Source organism: Vipera berus, assembly GCF_964194415.1.
Source record: "Vipera berus genome assembly, chromosome: 1".
Classification (NCBI taxonomy): Eukaryota; Metazoa; Chordata; class Lepidosauria; order Squamata; family Viperidae; genus Vipera; species Vipera berus.
Window position 1 is genome coordinate 289426414 of NC_138202.1, and position 17229 is coordinate 289443642.

The 17229-nt window shown below is 39.3% G+C and overlaps 1 protein-coding gene across 1 annotated transcript in view; it reads left to right on the top strand.

Annotated features, from left to right (window-relative positions):
* The first annotated feature begins 1736 nt into the window (after positions 1-1736).
* CHRM3 (cholinergic receptor muscarinic 3) overlaps positions 1737-17229 on the top strand; it is a 236552-nt gene continuing 221059 nt past the window's right edge. Inside the window, exon 1 of the mRNA XM_081312738.1 lies at positions 1737-2132. The gene's annotated coding sequence lies outside the window, so the exon portion shown is untranslated. The remainder of the gene's footprint in view (positions 2133-17229) is intronic.

The following is a 17229-nucleotide window of genomic DNA, read 5'->3' on the forward strand; positions in this document are numbered from 1 at the left end:
CGGAGTGGAAGTGGGAGCTTCTTAGTCCAATAACCACTTCCAGCATACAACGCTCCCATCAGGGCCCCAAGCCAATCAGAAAAGCCAGGTGTTGAGACCCTTTCAGAAGGGCAAGAGGATGGGGGTAGAACTCACACCAAGGGGCCAGAGGGCAAAAAAGGGTCTTCTCTCGGATCCCACCAACTGAAATTCCTTGGTCCCATGTCATTAGGGTGGTTCTTCCTTTCTCTGGGATCTTGGGTACTCTCTGAGTTTGCTGGTTTTCTTGCAGATGTTTTATTACCAGACTAAGTAACATCATCATCCACCCAGTAGAGCCATGTTTAGAAAAAGCTTATCATTCAGGCAACTTGACAGTTGACTAAATTCTCTGTCCAAGCCACTGGCCTATGCCCACCATTACACATTAAAGAGAGCAATTGGTCATTTTTCCTGCCAGTAAGCGGTGTTTGATGAGAAGATAAACAAAAGCATGCAAATCCCCCAACTATTTTCTGTAACTTATCTCACATTAAAACTATAACGACAGCACCACCCGCCAGCCTCCTTGCTGAAGCAGAATTGGACTTGACAGTCACAGCAGTGCAATTATATGCCAGCATTATTTTCTTCTGGCTTGAGGGCTAGAAGATAACATATCAACATGACTGTCTGGTTGTATCCTAAAGGCATTGCTTAGGATGTTATTTCCAGCCACTGCAACAACATGCAATCATGGTTACAACTCCTGGGAAAAGTATCACCCAAAAATGCTGCCATGCTCCTGTTTCATCATGACAACTTTAGGACCAGAGTCTTTTAAATTGCTAAGCACATTGATTCGTGCTTAAGAGTGTAAGCCGCCCTGAGTCTTCGGAGAAGGGTGGGATATAAATGGGATTAAAATAAAAATAAATAAAAAATAAATAAATACATGATGAAAGGTGGCTTTCCACCCCGGAAGCCTTCCACTCATAACTACTGTTCAGATTTTATTTTGCCATCAGACAAAGACACACAGCGTAAATGAAGCAAAAGTAAAGGAAGCAAAACTTTACACTTCAGGGAGGGAGGGGCGCACTGGCTATTTACTTTCTCTTCTGAATGGACTGATGCGGGGGGGGGGGCGGGCGGATGAAGTGAGGGAAAGCTGAATGCAAGGCATCTATGGCGTCCTTTGCCACCTTGATTCGTCAATTGGACGACTCACTGCCCGAAGAGCCAACGTTGTCGGTTGCCCGTTCTCAGCCTCAGATTATTTTTTATGCTCAGATTGGGGACAGGAACGACGGTGTGTGGAAGTGCCTCGCGTCTCCGCAATTGCCACATTGCACCCCCGATTATGCCACGGCTGTCACTGCTTTTACGTCACATGTCCACCCTCCCCAGCCCCCCACCATTATCAGTGGGGATTAGCAGCCAGCTGCCTGCTTGTTTCGTCACCGTCAGCACGGTGCCTTTGATCGGCGGAAGAGAAGACCCGAGGAGGCTCTTCAGCGTCCCCGGGAGTCTGCTTGGAAGAGACGGAAGCGGGCGCGCCGGGCAGCACTAGCGGGCGCCCCTTATAATAAAAGGCTGCCGAGGAAAATCCACTAGGCGGGCGCGAGCGGATCGAGTGAGGTCAGCAGCGGGGCCGGCCAATGAGCGGTGCGTTTGAGAAGTGCCTGCTCTTGGCGTGCGGCTGAAGGGGGCGGAGGGGGGGGGCTGAGGTGGATGCGGTTCCAACGACGGCTCGGACATTCCGGCACTAGGCAGGGAGCGCTGGCTCTGCGCGGAGACGTGGCTGGGGGAAGAGGGAGAAGAAGAGGAGGAGGATCCGGGGGGTCCTCGGCTTGCCTCCGCTCTGACTTGAGGGAGAAAGAAGCCAAGCCAAGCGGAAGCCTTTGCCTCGCCAGGCGCACAGGTGCAAAGCGGAGCCCGGCTGCCGGAGGCGATTAACGTGCGCGTGGAAAGCGGAGGAGCCCCCGAGCCGGGCGCCTGCTCGCCTCGCCTGAGAGGAACTGGGGCGGGGGCGGGGGCGGGGGGGGGAAGGGTTGGTATCGTTCCTGACGTTGCCTCAGCCCTCTTTGGCAGCGCCTCTTCACCTGCCACCTGGAGGGGCGCGCGCCCCGGCTCAGCCAACCAACCAACCAACCAACCAACCAACCAACCAGGTAGGAGTTTCCTTCTGGACTCGGGAGTCTTTTCGGCGGGCACTCTTGGCGCGAGGGCTGCGCCTGCTGCCTGTCTCGCGCTCCCGTTCGGCTACCAAAGTTTCTGGCAAAGAATCCCCTTCAGGGCGACCAGCGCCAGAGCCGGCTGGCGAGCGGGCGGGCGGGCGGGCGGGGGCGGGCGACAAGTCAAGTCAACCCGGGAGCGGGAATCGGCGCTCCGAAGCCCGAGAAGCTCTTGAAAGCCGGGAAAAGACCAGCTGGAGAACGCCCGTTCGGAGCGCCTCGTAAAATCCAGGGCAAAGCAGCTCGCCTCTGAGTGCCGGCGCGTTTTGCCGGATTAACTCCGAGGGAAGCCTTCGGGTTCCTTAGGGAGGGGGTAAACTCGTGTCGATTTGTCTGCCTGGCGTGGCGACGGGGCGTCCAGGTTTATCTGCCTGCTCCTTCGGTTGATCCAGGTGTGAATGTAAGCGCTGAGACGGCTATTCCTCCTTTTTAGGGCAATCGCCAGGACTTGGTTTAGAGCCTATTTTAACCTCTGTGTTAGATTTCCGGTGGAAAAAGACAGTTTCATTAGGGATAAAACTATTAGTTTGATTCCTTAAATGTCCCCCCTCTCCTCTTAGGACAGTATATAACGTTTCCCCCCCCCCCACACACACACACAGAGACACATTCCCCCTCCAATAGTCTAAAATGCCTATCACATTTCAGTTTCGAACAGTTGCAAATACTGATAATAAATCACGTTACACCACGTTGGGAAAAACCTTTTGTGTGTGTGTGTTTACTTGCTATGTAAAATACCGTACAGGTACTGTGCTTACCTATTTATCGCCGCTGTCCTCCCACCCCAGAAAGACTGGCTAATAATTCATTTAAATTACTTGTAAGGAGAGACTCGTCTTGTTTTTCGAGTTAGCCAGGTGTGCTTTAATGAAGTCAGAGGACCAAATGATTTGTCTGATACCTCTTTGTAAAGTTGCCTTACCTGAGAGGTAACCTCCTTGGAAATTGGCATGCAGTCTCAGTGATTACTCTCAAAACCGGGGGGGGGGGCAGAAAGAAGGGGGTGAAAATGGTTCTCCATTTACTGAGTCAGAGACAGGATGGATTCATTGGCGGACTTGAAGTGAACGCTCTGCTTTTTTTTCCCCTCCCAAATCTGGATTCATTTAAAGGGCAAGATAGTATATCTCTGAAGAGGCTGAGCTCCACATGAGGAAGCCCTCTTTTCAAATCACTCCTTTGTCAGGAATGTCGCTGGGCAAAACGGGATTTTTTTTTGTCTCTGCCTACATGAGAAGGATACTGCCTTTCAGGGTCCTAACAGAGTTGCCAATCAAGATTCAGTGGCGCTGTAAATGCTAACCAATTTATTATGGCATAATTTTTTGTTGACCGCAATCCACTTTATAAAGGTTTTAATTCTCCCTCTCCTTCACCCCCCTCTCTCCTTCCATCCCCCTCCCTCTTCCCCCCTCCCCAATATACTAAAACAGCTATCTGCTGTGGAAACTGTAAGAATTGTGTGCACTGACTTCTTTATGAAAATGTACAGTATATAGAATAAATATCCTTATTAATGTCTACTTTAATATATTGCTTTTATATGCTCAAAGTGATTTTCTTGAAATCTTTAGGCAATTTTTATTGTTACTCTTGGACTGAAATAGCATGGCAACAATGTGGAGTGCTAGCAGACTTTGCCATCTGTTTATCACTTGCACTTTCCTAAACTCATCACATTCATCATTGTTACTTAATTCAGAACCCCCTCTTTGGTAACAGATTCCACACCCTGTGACTTAGTGGATGTGTATGCATGATACTGACCCACAAGCTGCTCAACCACATTTTAATCTAGAATGATGTATAAACTCTACCTGCACAGTTTTTTGTGCAGTTTGTTGGGTGAATCCAGGATTATTATTATTTTTTTGAGAAAACCATTGATAAGGTAACCATGAATATGTTATGCAATACATTGCTTATATTTTTCCATGCAATTTAAACAGAAATATTTGTAGAATCAGAATTTCTAGGGTATGTACAGTATATTTATTTGCTGGAAATATTTTTAAGAGTAAATTACTTGCAAAATAATTATATTCATTACATCCATGTATATACTTATATAGCACAAAATTCCAAGTATGTGCAGAAATATATATCTTCCTATGTCAGATTATTTATGTCATCCAAATACTTTTTAAGAACAAGAATTAGCTTTGATCTCATTTTAAATTTCTCCATAAAAAGACATACGAACTCTCCAAAGATAATGAAATCCTAAGCACAACACTTAATAGAAAGTCTGTCTGTACATGTGTCTTATTTTTTAAATAAACATGTTGCTACAGCTTATGAATACTTTCAATTGCTTTGGGGTTTTTTTAATAAAAAAACTTGCTTTGAAATTTATAGTGGAATTTCACTGTGTTCCTCAGTTTGAAATGTTAAAGTGACTGAATAACGTACTGCAGTCTGATTTTGTTTGCATCTGGATATTTAATCAGACATAGTGTTTGGTTTGCTTAAAATGGTTTGGAATAGAGCTGGAGCACAAGATATTATCTCGCTCCTTATGGCCAGTTATATGACATCAGGAAAAAAAAAACCTCTTTCATACTAGCTGTTCCTAGTAGTAATTTGTAAAGCTAAACTGATTCACATAGCCTGTAGTGCAGCTTTTCTACCTCTTCAATATTTTATTCCATTTTATCCCATTAAAAGCTCAAAGGGTAAAATGGATAACAAGTAGGGGAATAAGGTTATCGCTTTAGAGATTCAGATCTTAGGCTCCCCTTATGCCTATTTGCATAAGAAGACTTATTTTCCCTTTAAATTGGATAGAGCAATAGGAAAGGATTAATTTTTTATCTACTAATTTGTAATAATAAATAGAGAAAAATAATTCAAAATAGTTAGCCTTTTGGAATTATTTTATATTTGAATCAGTTATACATGCATTTGAATGTTGGGAGGTTCTGAAATTTGCTTAGCTGGCTGTTCTTGAAACCTTAGCATTGTATTTTTCTTGAAATTGCATGAAATACAATTTATGACATCTTGATTCTATTTGGTTAGGATTCTTACTTTGTTCACTGTTCTGATGCGAATAGTAATGTTTTGTAATAGTTCCTTAGGCATCATCTATAACAGTTATAGAATTCAGCATTGGCTAGAAAATTCTTTTAATGTGAAGAATAACTTCTGCTGCTAATCCTGGTAATAAAGAAAGCAATAACTATAAATAGCTATTACTGTACATGGACATTTGCATTTTTAGATGTATCATATTGTTTCAAACTAAACTGCCTATTCTATAAGGCCTTGCCTGTTTTCACTCAACTAGCTTATATTATAGCATTTGCCCATCTATCTTTTCTCCAAATATAATATTTATACTAGCACATTAGCCTGTGTTACCTCCGCCCACTTCTTGTGTTTTAGCCCAGTTGTTTTTATAAACTCGTGAAAAGGTTTCTGAAACAATACATTTGAGGATGGATTAGTCGCTTTAACCAAATAAAAATTCTTATTTTTTAAAAGCCATTTTCTCTTAAAATTCATTCTGTTATTTTCAGTCCACTTTTCTAACTTAATCAAGGCTATTTTTCGTATTTTCTTTCCGCCTACCCATCCAATTTTGTATCTTCCATAAATTTAATGAGTATTCCCATTACCTTTTCAATTAAGTCATTAAAAAAGATGTTGATTATAGGACCCAGGGCCAAACAATCTGGTTCTGCCTTTGATAACTCACTCCAATGTGATAAGAAACCATGGATTAATACTCCTTCAGCAAAGTGTTCAGTTCAGCTGGAGATTCACCCATCTATATTTAACCTGCTTTCCTAATTGTATTATGTGTCTCTGAACTTAAACTATACTAAACCTACAATGTTCTCACAATCCACTCAAATTGATAATAGAAGAGAATATATGGAGCTCAGGGTTGAACTGTGTAACCCTTGCTGCTGTCTGACCTTGGTTGTTTTCTTACAGATGATTCATTAGCTACCGTGTTTTCCCCAAAATAAGACCCAGTCTTTTTTTTTGCCTTCAAAAGAGGCACCAGGTCTTATTTTCATGGCGTGTCTTTTCCATTCACCTCTGGCACCGACAGCCTCGCCCAGCCGGCCCACGTCTTCTACGGCCGAAGGAGCAGCTTCATTCTGCAGCTGAGAATTGAGTTCTAGCCTGCATTTTGCAGTTAGAGGCCTTTCTGGAAGGCCTCTGCAGCTGAAAACCAAGCTATGGATTGAATCCATAGCTCAGTTCTCGGTTGAGGAGACCTTCAAGAAAGGCCTCTGACTGCAAAATGCAGGCCGGGGGGATGTTGCAAAAGAAGTGAGTCGGCAAGGAGAGGCAGGCTGCAATGGTTATGGGGGTGAGGGGCATATGGGGCATCTCCACCTACCCCACCCCACCCCTACCCTAGCTTGATTTTTTAGACATGTACCTTGCCCCAAAACTAGGGCTTATTTTTGGGGTAGGGCTTATATTAGGCCCACCCCCAAAATCAAGCTAGGGCTTATTTGGGATAGGTCTTACCTTCGGGAAAACATGGTAGCTATGTAACATTTTCAGTACTGAGCAGAGCACTGAGGTTCAGAGCACTGAAGCTATTATCTAGCTGGGTAATGAAACACCTTCAAGAAAACTAGCTCAGGGAGCACCACAGACACTACTACTCAAAACCTGGAATAAGATTAATCTGGTAAGACTTGGTTTTGGAAAATTCAAGATGAATTCTTAATGATATTTGTAGATAATTTTTCTTAAGTTTTTGCCCTCGAATCTTCACAGGTATTTATGTCAGACTAATTTGTTATTCCATTGGTAATCTTTCTCCTCCATAACCTTTTTTTTTAAGATAAGGACACCATTTGTTCTCTTCCAGTTATTTTAGTCATTCTTGTTTCTTAAAGAGAATAGGTTTGAGCAAAGCACTCAACTGAAGCAAAATAGCAAAGTAAACTTCTATCTTGAAGATGTTTTGCATGTAGAAGCTACTTCTTTTGATCTGATGCTACTGGTTACTGTGGATAAGCCTTGTTACTTAGTGTGACAGAAATGTTATGTATGTTGTGTGAAGTGAAGCTGAGAAGTAAATTTTGCATGTTTTTAGAATATACACAACAAAAATGAATTCCAAATCAGAGCCCTTTCTGATTTCTCACTGAATTATTTATATTAGTCTTAGTTTAATTGTTCTCTTTTTTACTCTTACAGTGTACAAGTCCTTACAATTTTAAATTTTCTGATTCTAGTCCCTAGAAGATTCATCCTGAAGACCTTCTGATCAACATACTTTGGGCAGATACTGTATATTTTTCCTGATCTTTTTGAGGTATAGCCTGTATCTCATGCCAGCAATCCATCATCCAGATAACACAGAACATGATCTCAGGAACCAAATTTCTTATAGTAGCACAATTTCTTTCATCTTCAGAATATCTTCAAAATTTCTTGTTTCTGATTATCATGTTCATCCACTAGACTTGGTCCTTTTTTTTTCTTTGTGGAGGGTTGCTTCCCCTATCAATCCCTGTTGTAGCATCTCCTCTATTTGAGTTAATTAAATTTTTATCAGCTGAAGTATGTCCAAATGAATAAAAAGGTAACATAAATCCTCTTGTAAATAAAGGAATGAAAGAAATCATATTTAAACCCAGGTCTTATTTTGGACACTGACCTAATGACCAATTTAGTTGCTTAACAGCAGACTTTAAATATACTGAGCTACAACTCCATAAATTACAACCACTATGGGAAATTACCACTCTAGAAGGGTTTACATTGGTAACAATATGCTTTACAGAATGCAAAAGTGAAACTGAACCAGTCAAGCAGTGTTACCACAAAGTCAAGTGATAAAAGGTGACTGTATTTTCTGATACCATAATTAAGTATTGATATTTGAATTTCTTTATCTTCCTTTCCCTTTTCTAATTATTGCTTCTTGTACATTTGGTAATAACATCAAAACTGATATGTGATGTTTTGTTAGTTACCTTAGTGAAATCAGAATTAATCCTCTGTCCTGAAACATAATTTAAAATGAATTCAGTGCAGTGTTCATATGCATGACATGAAGTATACATACAGATTCTTATGTGTGATTTTAAAAGGGCATAAACCATTTTATAACATGTTTTTAAGGGCTATGCAAGTCTCTGAAGAGATGCTTCAATTTGACGAAGCTTTGATAAAAACTATGTAACTGAAGCAGATTCATGAACTGAAGTAGAGACAACTCTTCCATAAAAGAACTGACTCACAGAGTTGGAAGTAAGCTTAGAGATGATCTGGTTCAGCTGTCTGATTGATGCAGGATCTCTAAGAGCATCTCTATCATGACTATTCAGTCTCCAGTGGAGGAGAACCCACTATTTCATGAGGCAGCCAGGTGACTTCAGATAGTTCACTGACTTTTGAAGACATTTGTAGATTGAATGGCTTTTGTGCTGCTTCTGGCTTATTACTGTACAAACTGTAAGCATAACTTCAACTTCTATATACGAAGAATGCTTAGTGAGAGTTGAGGAGAGTGATGGGTTCTTTAACATGAGTAGGTACCAATAAATATTATAATCTCACTTCACTCTGTTTACTGGAGTTCTTTTGTGGTGAAAAGGTAAATGCTGCTTTCAGCTTTGTTTGTTTTTTTGGCTTTCAGTTTCTTAAGGTGGCGGCCACAAACCATAATTTCAGACTTTCTAGTACTAATGAAAGTACTAGAGAGTTTCATGCTGGTCCTGCCAAACTAAATTGGAGTAAAACACAGTTCTTTGAATATACGCTCATGACTAACTAGTCTAGTCCACGCTCTTGCGCCAACCCTTATGCTTAATTTATGTATGATTAGGGCAGGTTTAAATCTCTAGGAAATGAATGAATGCCAATACAGGCTTACAAATGTTGGCTCAAATCTTTATTGCTTATAAGAATGGTAGAATGGTAATGATAAAGACAACAAATGCCATTTACTCCTGTACAAGTAAGCGTCTTGCTCTGCATTATAACTCACTGATAATAGAAAAGAATATACAGCAGCTCAAGGTTGAATTGTGTGGTCCCTGATTTTCTCCGAAGTTGGTTGTTTGCAGATATTCCATGACCTGACAAGATAATATCATCAGTGCTAGTAAGTGTAGGGTTTGCTTCCCATTTATATACACTACTTTGCTCTTGCAGTATTGGTGGGGATGTGGTTTTCTCCTTGGTACTTCCTTATTAGTTAAACAATTCTCTGATGAAGGAACTATAAAGGTGGAAGCCCAACCCTCACCAACAGTGGCAGGGAAAGCTACTCTATATAAATGGCAAATCTAGACAGCATACTAAAAACACAGAGACATCACACTGCCAACAAAAGTGCAAATAGTCAAGGCTATGGTCTTTCCAGCTGCAATGTATGGCTGTGAAAGTTGGACCATAAGAAAGGCTGAGCGCCAAAGAATTGAGGCCTTTGAATTATGGTGCTGGAGAAGACTCCTGCAAGTCCCTTGGACTGCAAGGCATTCAAACCGGTCAGTTCTAGAGGAGATCAACCCTGACTGCTCTTTAGAAGGCTAGATCCTGAATTTGAAACTCAAATACTTTGGCCACCTAATGAGAAGGAAGGACTCACTGGAGAAGAGCCTAATGCTGGGAAAGGTGGAGGGCAAGAGAAGAAAGGGACGACAGAGAATGAGGTGGCTGGATGGAGTCACTGAAGCAGTAGGCGTGAGCTTAAAGGGACTCCAGAAGATGGTAGAGGACAGGAAGGCCTGGAAGAATGTTGTCCATAGGGTTGTGATGGGTTGGACACTACTTTGCAACTAACAACGTAAACGGGGAGCAAACCTCATCCTCTCTAGCACTGATGTAATGTAGTAACAGTAAGGCTGATTTCTTCCAACATAAATGTGGCCTAACATGCTGAGCTTTTGACTGCTGGTATGTCAGACTGGGATCTGCCCATTTCCTGTGGGCTACTTTAATTGCTGCAGGCTCACCCCTCACTCTTGAGACACTGGATACTGCCCTCTTTGCCATATTGGCTTGGATCGGCTTCAACAAAGACTTTTCCTTCACAGTTTATACAGGTATCTTATAGGTTTAGTGCACCAGACGTAGTTTTCAGACCCAGATTTAGTGCTCCTTTGAAAAAAACAAACCCCTCTCCTGTGCTGCACATAAAATTGATTTAAACCAGGATGGAAGGAAGGAGGAAAAATAGTGCTAGAAATTGCCCTAGTGACAACAGGTATAGAGGAAGGTCTCCAAGAAGCACTTCATCTTAGTTCCTACTACCTGTTAGTTGGACAACTGACATCATAATTCTAAGCAGCTCTACGCTTAGCAGGTAAGGGAAATGAAATGGGGGAATTCCCCTTTCCTTAGTAAGGATCTATTAATATTTTCTTCCCCCCCAAAAAGGTAAGCTTTGTACTCTTTGCTGCCTGGCTGTTGTGCTAAAGTCCAGCATTAAGGAAAATGTTTTTCTGTCAGTTAAGGATCTAACATAAAACACTTTAACTCACCCATCTGAAAAGTCAATCCAACCAAGTCCTAAGATTTGTTAATGATGCTTGCCTAGTCTGAACCCCTATTGAAATGGGACTTTTTTTCCCCTAAAGAAGTTGTCAATCATTTTTGCACCTCACAAAGCCTGGTGATGAGAACAGCAGAGTTATAGTTCCTCACAAGGACAGGTCAATGGGTGCTTATGGTATTATATCAAACCTGGAAATGTAGCAAAGTAAATAGAAAAATAAGCTTATATTTTATAGGTTGATTGATAAGGATGATCCCTTTTGCCTTGCTTTAATATAGTTTTGCCTTGCTTTAATATAGTTTACTGGTTTTCTGGAAAATTTGAAGACTGCTATGCTATCCTTTCTTCATGCATGCTATTTTTCCCTACTATGTTGTTTTTCCTGAAAGAATTACAGGGAGATTATTTCAAGGTTTAGTTGTGGTGAACTTCTTAATAATATCCAATTCAAATGTGGCAAGGTTAATGTCATCTAAAGATTTTAATATTCTTGCTATTTTCATCCCATTGTGCCAAAAATGTTGCAGCCACAAGCATTTAAGTGCTTCCCATTATAGTCTACAGACTTTTTAAAAAATATTAATTTCAAAGCAGCTTGAATCGGTATATCCTTGGATCACAAACTTAAATTGAATTAAATTTCCAAATCCCTAGTCTGAATCAAATAAGGCCTGATTTGCGGAGGCCTGACATTTTTATGGTCTGCCTCAGGACTTTTGTTTTTATTGGAGAACAAATTATTTCAAAATAAGTAGGTGTGTGTATGTGTGTATCAGAGAGGGTATAAGAGAGAGTACAGCTAAAAGAGCAGTGTATACATGTTATTCCTCCCAACCAACTACCCCACCAGCAATCCAGATAACAGTGAGAAGCTGAAGCTCAAGAGAAAGTTTGACCATGTAAGCTGTTTTCTTCTATAACCAGTTGATAAATCCATTAAACAAAGTAGTATCATCACATTCCTTTATTTTAACAAGGCTTAGCTTCACTAAATTATTTTAGTATGCAAGTAATTAATTCTTTGGTTGCATCCTAAAGAAGTCAATTTTGTTCAATTTTGTCAATTTTGTACATGAATCAGAGTTGAAAGGGATTTCAAAAGTCATTTAATCCGACTCCTGCTTGGTGCAGGAACTATTAAAGTATTTTGGAGGTAGCCAGCCTCTTTTGAAGGCTTCCAAAAAAGCTGAATATATCACTTCTTAAAACAACATATTCTAGTGCTTGGCAGCTCTTGGTATCAAGAAATGCCTCTTAATAGCTAACCTGAATCTACTTCCTAGTTCTAGTCAGGCCCTTCAGAACAATGTAAAAGAACTCCACTATTAACATCTTTCCTCAGACTTCTGTCCTGCATGATAAACCTATCCATTTCTTGTAATTCTTCTTCACAATGCTTGGCTTTCATTTACGTCATTATCTAGGTATCTCCCTTTTGTATGTTAAATGTGTAAATATTGTTTTTAGTCTGCCAAAATTGAACATGGTATTCCAAAAGGGATCTGCCAAAACAGAGTACAATCAAATAATTATTTGCTGTTATCTGAACTCATATATACCTCAAATAGCACTTACTTTTTACAGCTACATCATAATGTTGTGTTATGCTCAAATTTGTGATTTATTAGAACGCCCAGATGCTTTTCACCTATAGTACTAGTACTTCCCCTGTGAGTGAATTCAAATCTCCTCTTCTTGCTTTATTCTTACCAATTTTTTTTTAAAAAGAACAAGCTCCTATTATAATTTGGGAGGAATGAAATAGTTGACTAGTCAAATATTTATTTTAGGCCATGAGAAAAAGAAATTGTGTAATTGCCACGAAGTCTTGTCTTTTTTTTAATCTGTCCTGATATATCTTGTTTCCTTATAAAGAATTTCTTATTAAAAGTGGACTGTGTGTTGGCATACAAACATACATTCTAAAAGCCACCTATTTCCTTTGTACAGAGAATGTAGAATATGTGAAACTAAGGCAAGATCTTCCACAGCAAAGACAGTGCAGGATTACTATTACCGTGAATTTGAGCAGATTTTTCTGCAGGATTCTTCCTGAAAGGTTCAATGTATCGTACAGCCATTGCTACAATTGCTGTTTATTCAACATGCCTGAATATTTTTCCATAGCTTTTCCTGAATGGTTTCCCTCTCCCACTTCATCCTCCTCTTCCCTCCATCCTCCTTAAAAAAGCTCTCTTTTTACAACCTCTACTCCTCCCCCATTCTCCTTGTATCCCTAATCCATTCCCACTTATTAGAACTCTATTCTATTGCTTTTGGATGATATTCAAATTTCAAAATCTCCTTAGCCTTTTTTGTTTCAACATAAACTAAAAATTCCTGTTTGGGTACAACTGTCATATTGTTTATGCAAGCCCATTAATGGCAGTAGCCAATCTTTACTATTACCATCTGCCCTACCCAGTTTTAAAAGCTGTATCACAGATAAGTATTTGTTTGAAAAAAAGTGCCTAAGAAACTTATAAGGACTTACAACAAACAGGAATATTCAAAGGGAGAGATAGAACAAGAGCACACAAACATGAGTGCAAAGTTTAATATTACAAAAGAAAATTGTATTATGGTAATAAAGTAATAATTTGAAGAAAGTCTTATTCCCCCTAGATGTGGTTATGATCTATCAGCCTTTCAAGTTATGGATAGCTTAGTGAAAAAGGATACACCATGCAATCAGAATGAATAATAAAATTGGCATTTTACAGATTATCTTGAAAAAAGGGTTGTAGATAAAACTTCTGATATTTTAATGCTTTTTAGAAACGATATGTTGTGTTCATCCTCTCTAGAGTTCTGGTTTTCCCACCTCCAAACATACAATGAAGAAAAGATGGAGTAAAGAGTTACAAAAATAGCTCTGAAGAGAGTAAGATTTTGGATAAGGGGAGACTCATGTCTTATTTTTATCTCACCCTTTCTATTTAAAATGCTTAAGATAGACCACAAAAATCATGGAATATGAACACATAAATTAACAAATTCAGAGGGAGAAAGTTCAAACAAAAGTAGTGAGCAGAATTTTGTATAGTTTGGAAACACATCAAATGAAATAATTTATTATCGGCACTTCAAAATACTTTCTTAATGTTTTGTACACCACAATTCATGAAGCCTTATAAGCCTTATGACAATATTTTATCAAGGAAGAATGTGTGTGTGTGTGTGTGTATTTGATTACCAATTAGGCAATAGCTAATAGATACATGATCTAAATGCAAAAAATCTTATGTTAGATATATACATAGTTTTTAAAAATAAATATTTGAAGCTATGTTCAGTCCTTGCCTTTTTGTATTATGCAGAGTATGACCAAATCCTGATCCACTCCATTATATCCTTTAGCAAAATTCTTGCCTGGCATTGACTTTACATTATATTGCAGTGTTCTCTGCCTGTCTTCATAAGAAGTCCCCCATGGAATTTAGTGATAATACTTGCTTTAGAAGTATTCATAGCGCTACAGCTTCAGTCTTTTCCTTTATCACTGACTATTTGGAATGTGCTTCAATTCACACATATATATATACTATGATAATAAAAATGTACTTTTACATTCTCCATTTTCTATCAACACCTAACAATTACTCTTTTCTCATGATAGCTCCAAGATGATAGAAACCATTCTGATGTGGCTGTTAGTTCATTTTGTATGTGCAAATAAATACTATTTTGAACAGGAAATAATGATAGCTTGGGTGCAGAGTAACACAAGTTCATACCCAGTATTCAGATGTGAGCTAGATATTAATCAGTATTACTGAACCTGTCTTAATGGTCCATGTATATTATAATTTTAAATTCATAAAAATACCTAGATATCTGCAAGCATTATAGAATAGATAAACCATCTCATGATGACATATGTGGAACTCCTGAAAATTCATTTTCAAATTCAACTGCAAAAAGTGAAAAAGAATAAGCTTATAAAATTGCCAAATATGATGAAACACTGTTCTTGCCTGAAATATTTAAGGCTTGGGGTAATAGCCCCAACTTTTCCATTGTTTCAATAGAGTCAGGGCAACTGGATGGAGCTGAGCATTTAGTGGCTGGATGCCTTCCTTGATGCCACACAGAGTTTACGGAAGATTTTTTTTCTTTGCATCCTAAGAAAAAAACATCTGCTGCTATTTAGGATTGAACTGTCACTCTTCCGAATGGGAAGTAAGTGTCCTCACTACTATTTCAAGGGAGAACAAAAAAATCCTGCAATAATAAATAATCTCTTCAGCTATTGTCTATTTAAAATTTTTTTTTTTATTTTGGCATTCATACTAAAGACTGATTGCAGTATTCTTAGAATCACCATTATTGGTTCACAGACTCCAATGTAGGTTCCACTGATTTCTGCCTTGCATGTTTTCTATAACATTTAATTTCTTATTTGAATTGATAGACATGATGTCTTGTCTTACATTCATACAATTTCATGCTCTGCATAATTTCCATTTTTATTACTGTAAAAAGCATATAAAAAATGGACTGCTATTACCTAGGACTCACATTCTAAGAAAGAATGGTATGTGGGGATCTCACCTGTGTTGCTAGATTCCTTTGTGTAAAGGGTTTAGGGAAAATAGTTTTATTATTTCCAGCAGAAATGCCATACAAGAATTATGCATACAGTTCAGATGGTAAAGCCAATAGTTCCATAAACCTTTTTCAGATGATTTGGGAGAGGGAGTACAAAACAGAAACATAAGTAAAATGGGAAGGAGAATTAAAATCATCTCCATTTATGCAAACATAGGATATTTTGATTTTTTATGTTATCTACTGTTATTAAACATCTCAACTTCATATTCATATGCAATTAGATATGTGTGCATGTATGTTTTCAATCTGAGTGGAATGCTTTATTAAAGTAGGTAATAGTTCCATGCCTTTTATATAATGTAACACTGGGATTAAATGTTTGCTAGCTTTTGTAAAGGGTATAGGTAAATTGTTGAACAAATAAATCAATAACCTTGCTAAAGATGCAAAAAGCCAGGAGCTCCATCAAGGTCAGAAGTGAGACCAGCTTTCATATATATGGTTCAAAGAGTTGATTGTTGTGATTCCTCGCCAGCCAGTGGATCTGGCAGCTGAGCCTGAGGAATCAGATGAGGAGGAGGGGCCTGGAGTGACATTAGAGTCAGAGGAAGGCTCTGAGGAGCTCCAAGACTTACAGTTGGACAAGGAGCCTGGCCCCTCTACTTGCGCTCAAGCTGAGACACAGCCGTGCTGGGAGCCTGAGTTGGACAATGAAGAACAGCTGGGAAAAATTCAGGATGCACGAAAGCGCAGGCAAGAGAAACGAGTATTTATTTATTTATTTATTTAATTGGATTTGTATACCGCCCTTTCCCGAAGGACTCAGTAGGTCAGAGGAATGCAACGGGTAGCTCCAAAGGCAAAGGAGAAGGCATTAGGAAGCCACACCTTGGCTGAATTATAAAAAGGAAGATGTGGGAGGTGCTGGTTGCTGAAGGCAACCGTTCGTGTTGTGAATCGAGTTTCTGTGGACTGTGTTTGTTTGCCTTGGACATTGACTCAGGTCTGTGAGAATAAAAGGGGTTGGTTTTTTCTTGAGGTTCCTGCCTGTTTCTTGGAAGAGGGGTTTCTCCTTGTGAGTATAACAAGGACTCACGTAGGCTGGGACAGAACATTGATGAGGTATCAAATAAAAACAAAGCCTTAGATCTATCCTAGAGCCTGGCTATTTGTAAACAAGGGTACACTAGGAACACATTAAGGTCAAAAGCTGGTAGTAAAACACCTTTTAGTCTAGAACAGAAGGCTAGCCAAAACTCTAAAAACCCCAATCATTCCTTTAGTGCAATCTGTTAGAAAAAGGCCTGGTATGCAAGTGAGCAAGACTTAGTCCTGTGGCCGAGTCTGCAGGGCAACCAGATATCTCAGCATTCCCAGGATTAGCCTCATCTTCTGATGACCATTTGGGTTTCTTTTTCTTTGTAGATTTCACTTTTCCATTTGGATTTGGTACTATGTATAATATTCATTAAATGAATATCAAATATTTATCATTCTTATAAAATTAGAATTATAAATTTGTTAACATTGGTAGATAATAAAGTTATCAGAACATTCTTTTTAAAGTGTGCTAAAATAAGCATCTTCTAGATGGCTTCTTTGAAAGCCGGTTTGGTATTGTTTAAGGCATCAGACTAGAAAATGGGAACCTTGAATTTTAATCCTGTCTTAATCTTAAAGCTAGTTGAAACAATCTTGGACCACTCACTTTCTCTCAGCCCTAGGAAGAAGACAAAGGTAAACTACTTCTGAGAAACTTTGCTGAGAAAACTACAAGGACTAGTTAGTCAGTCAGCAAAAGTCAACACTGTCTAAAAGGTACAAAAACAAACAAACAAAAAGGTTTCTTTAGAAGGTGCCCAGACTTTTGTTTAAACAAAGAAGTTCAAAAGCTATTGCAGAAACATCCTGAATACAGTTGCTTATCTTTTAATTTGACACTGGAGAGGCCAAACATTAATTCAGACAGAAATACCTGTTTACCCGAACTGGTGT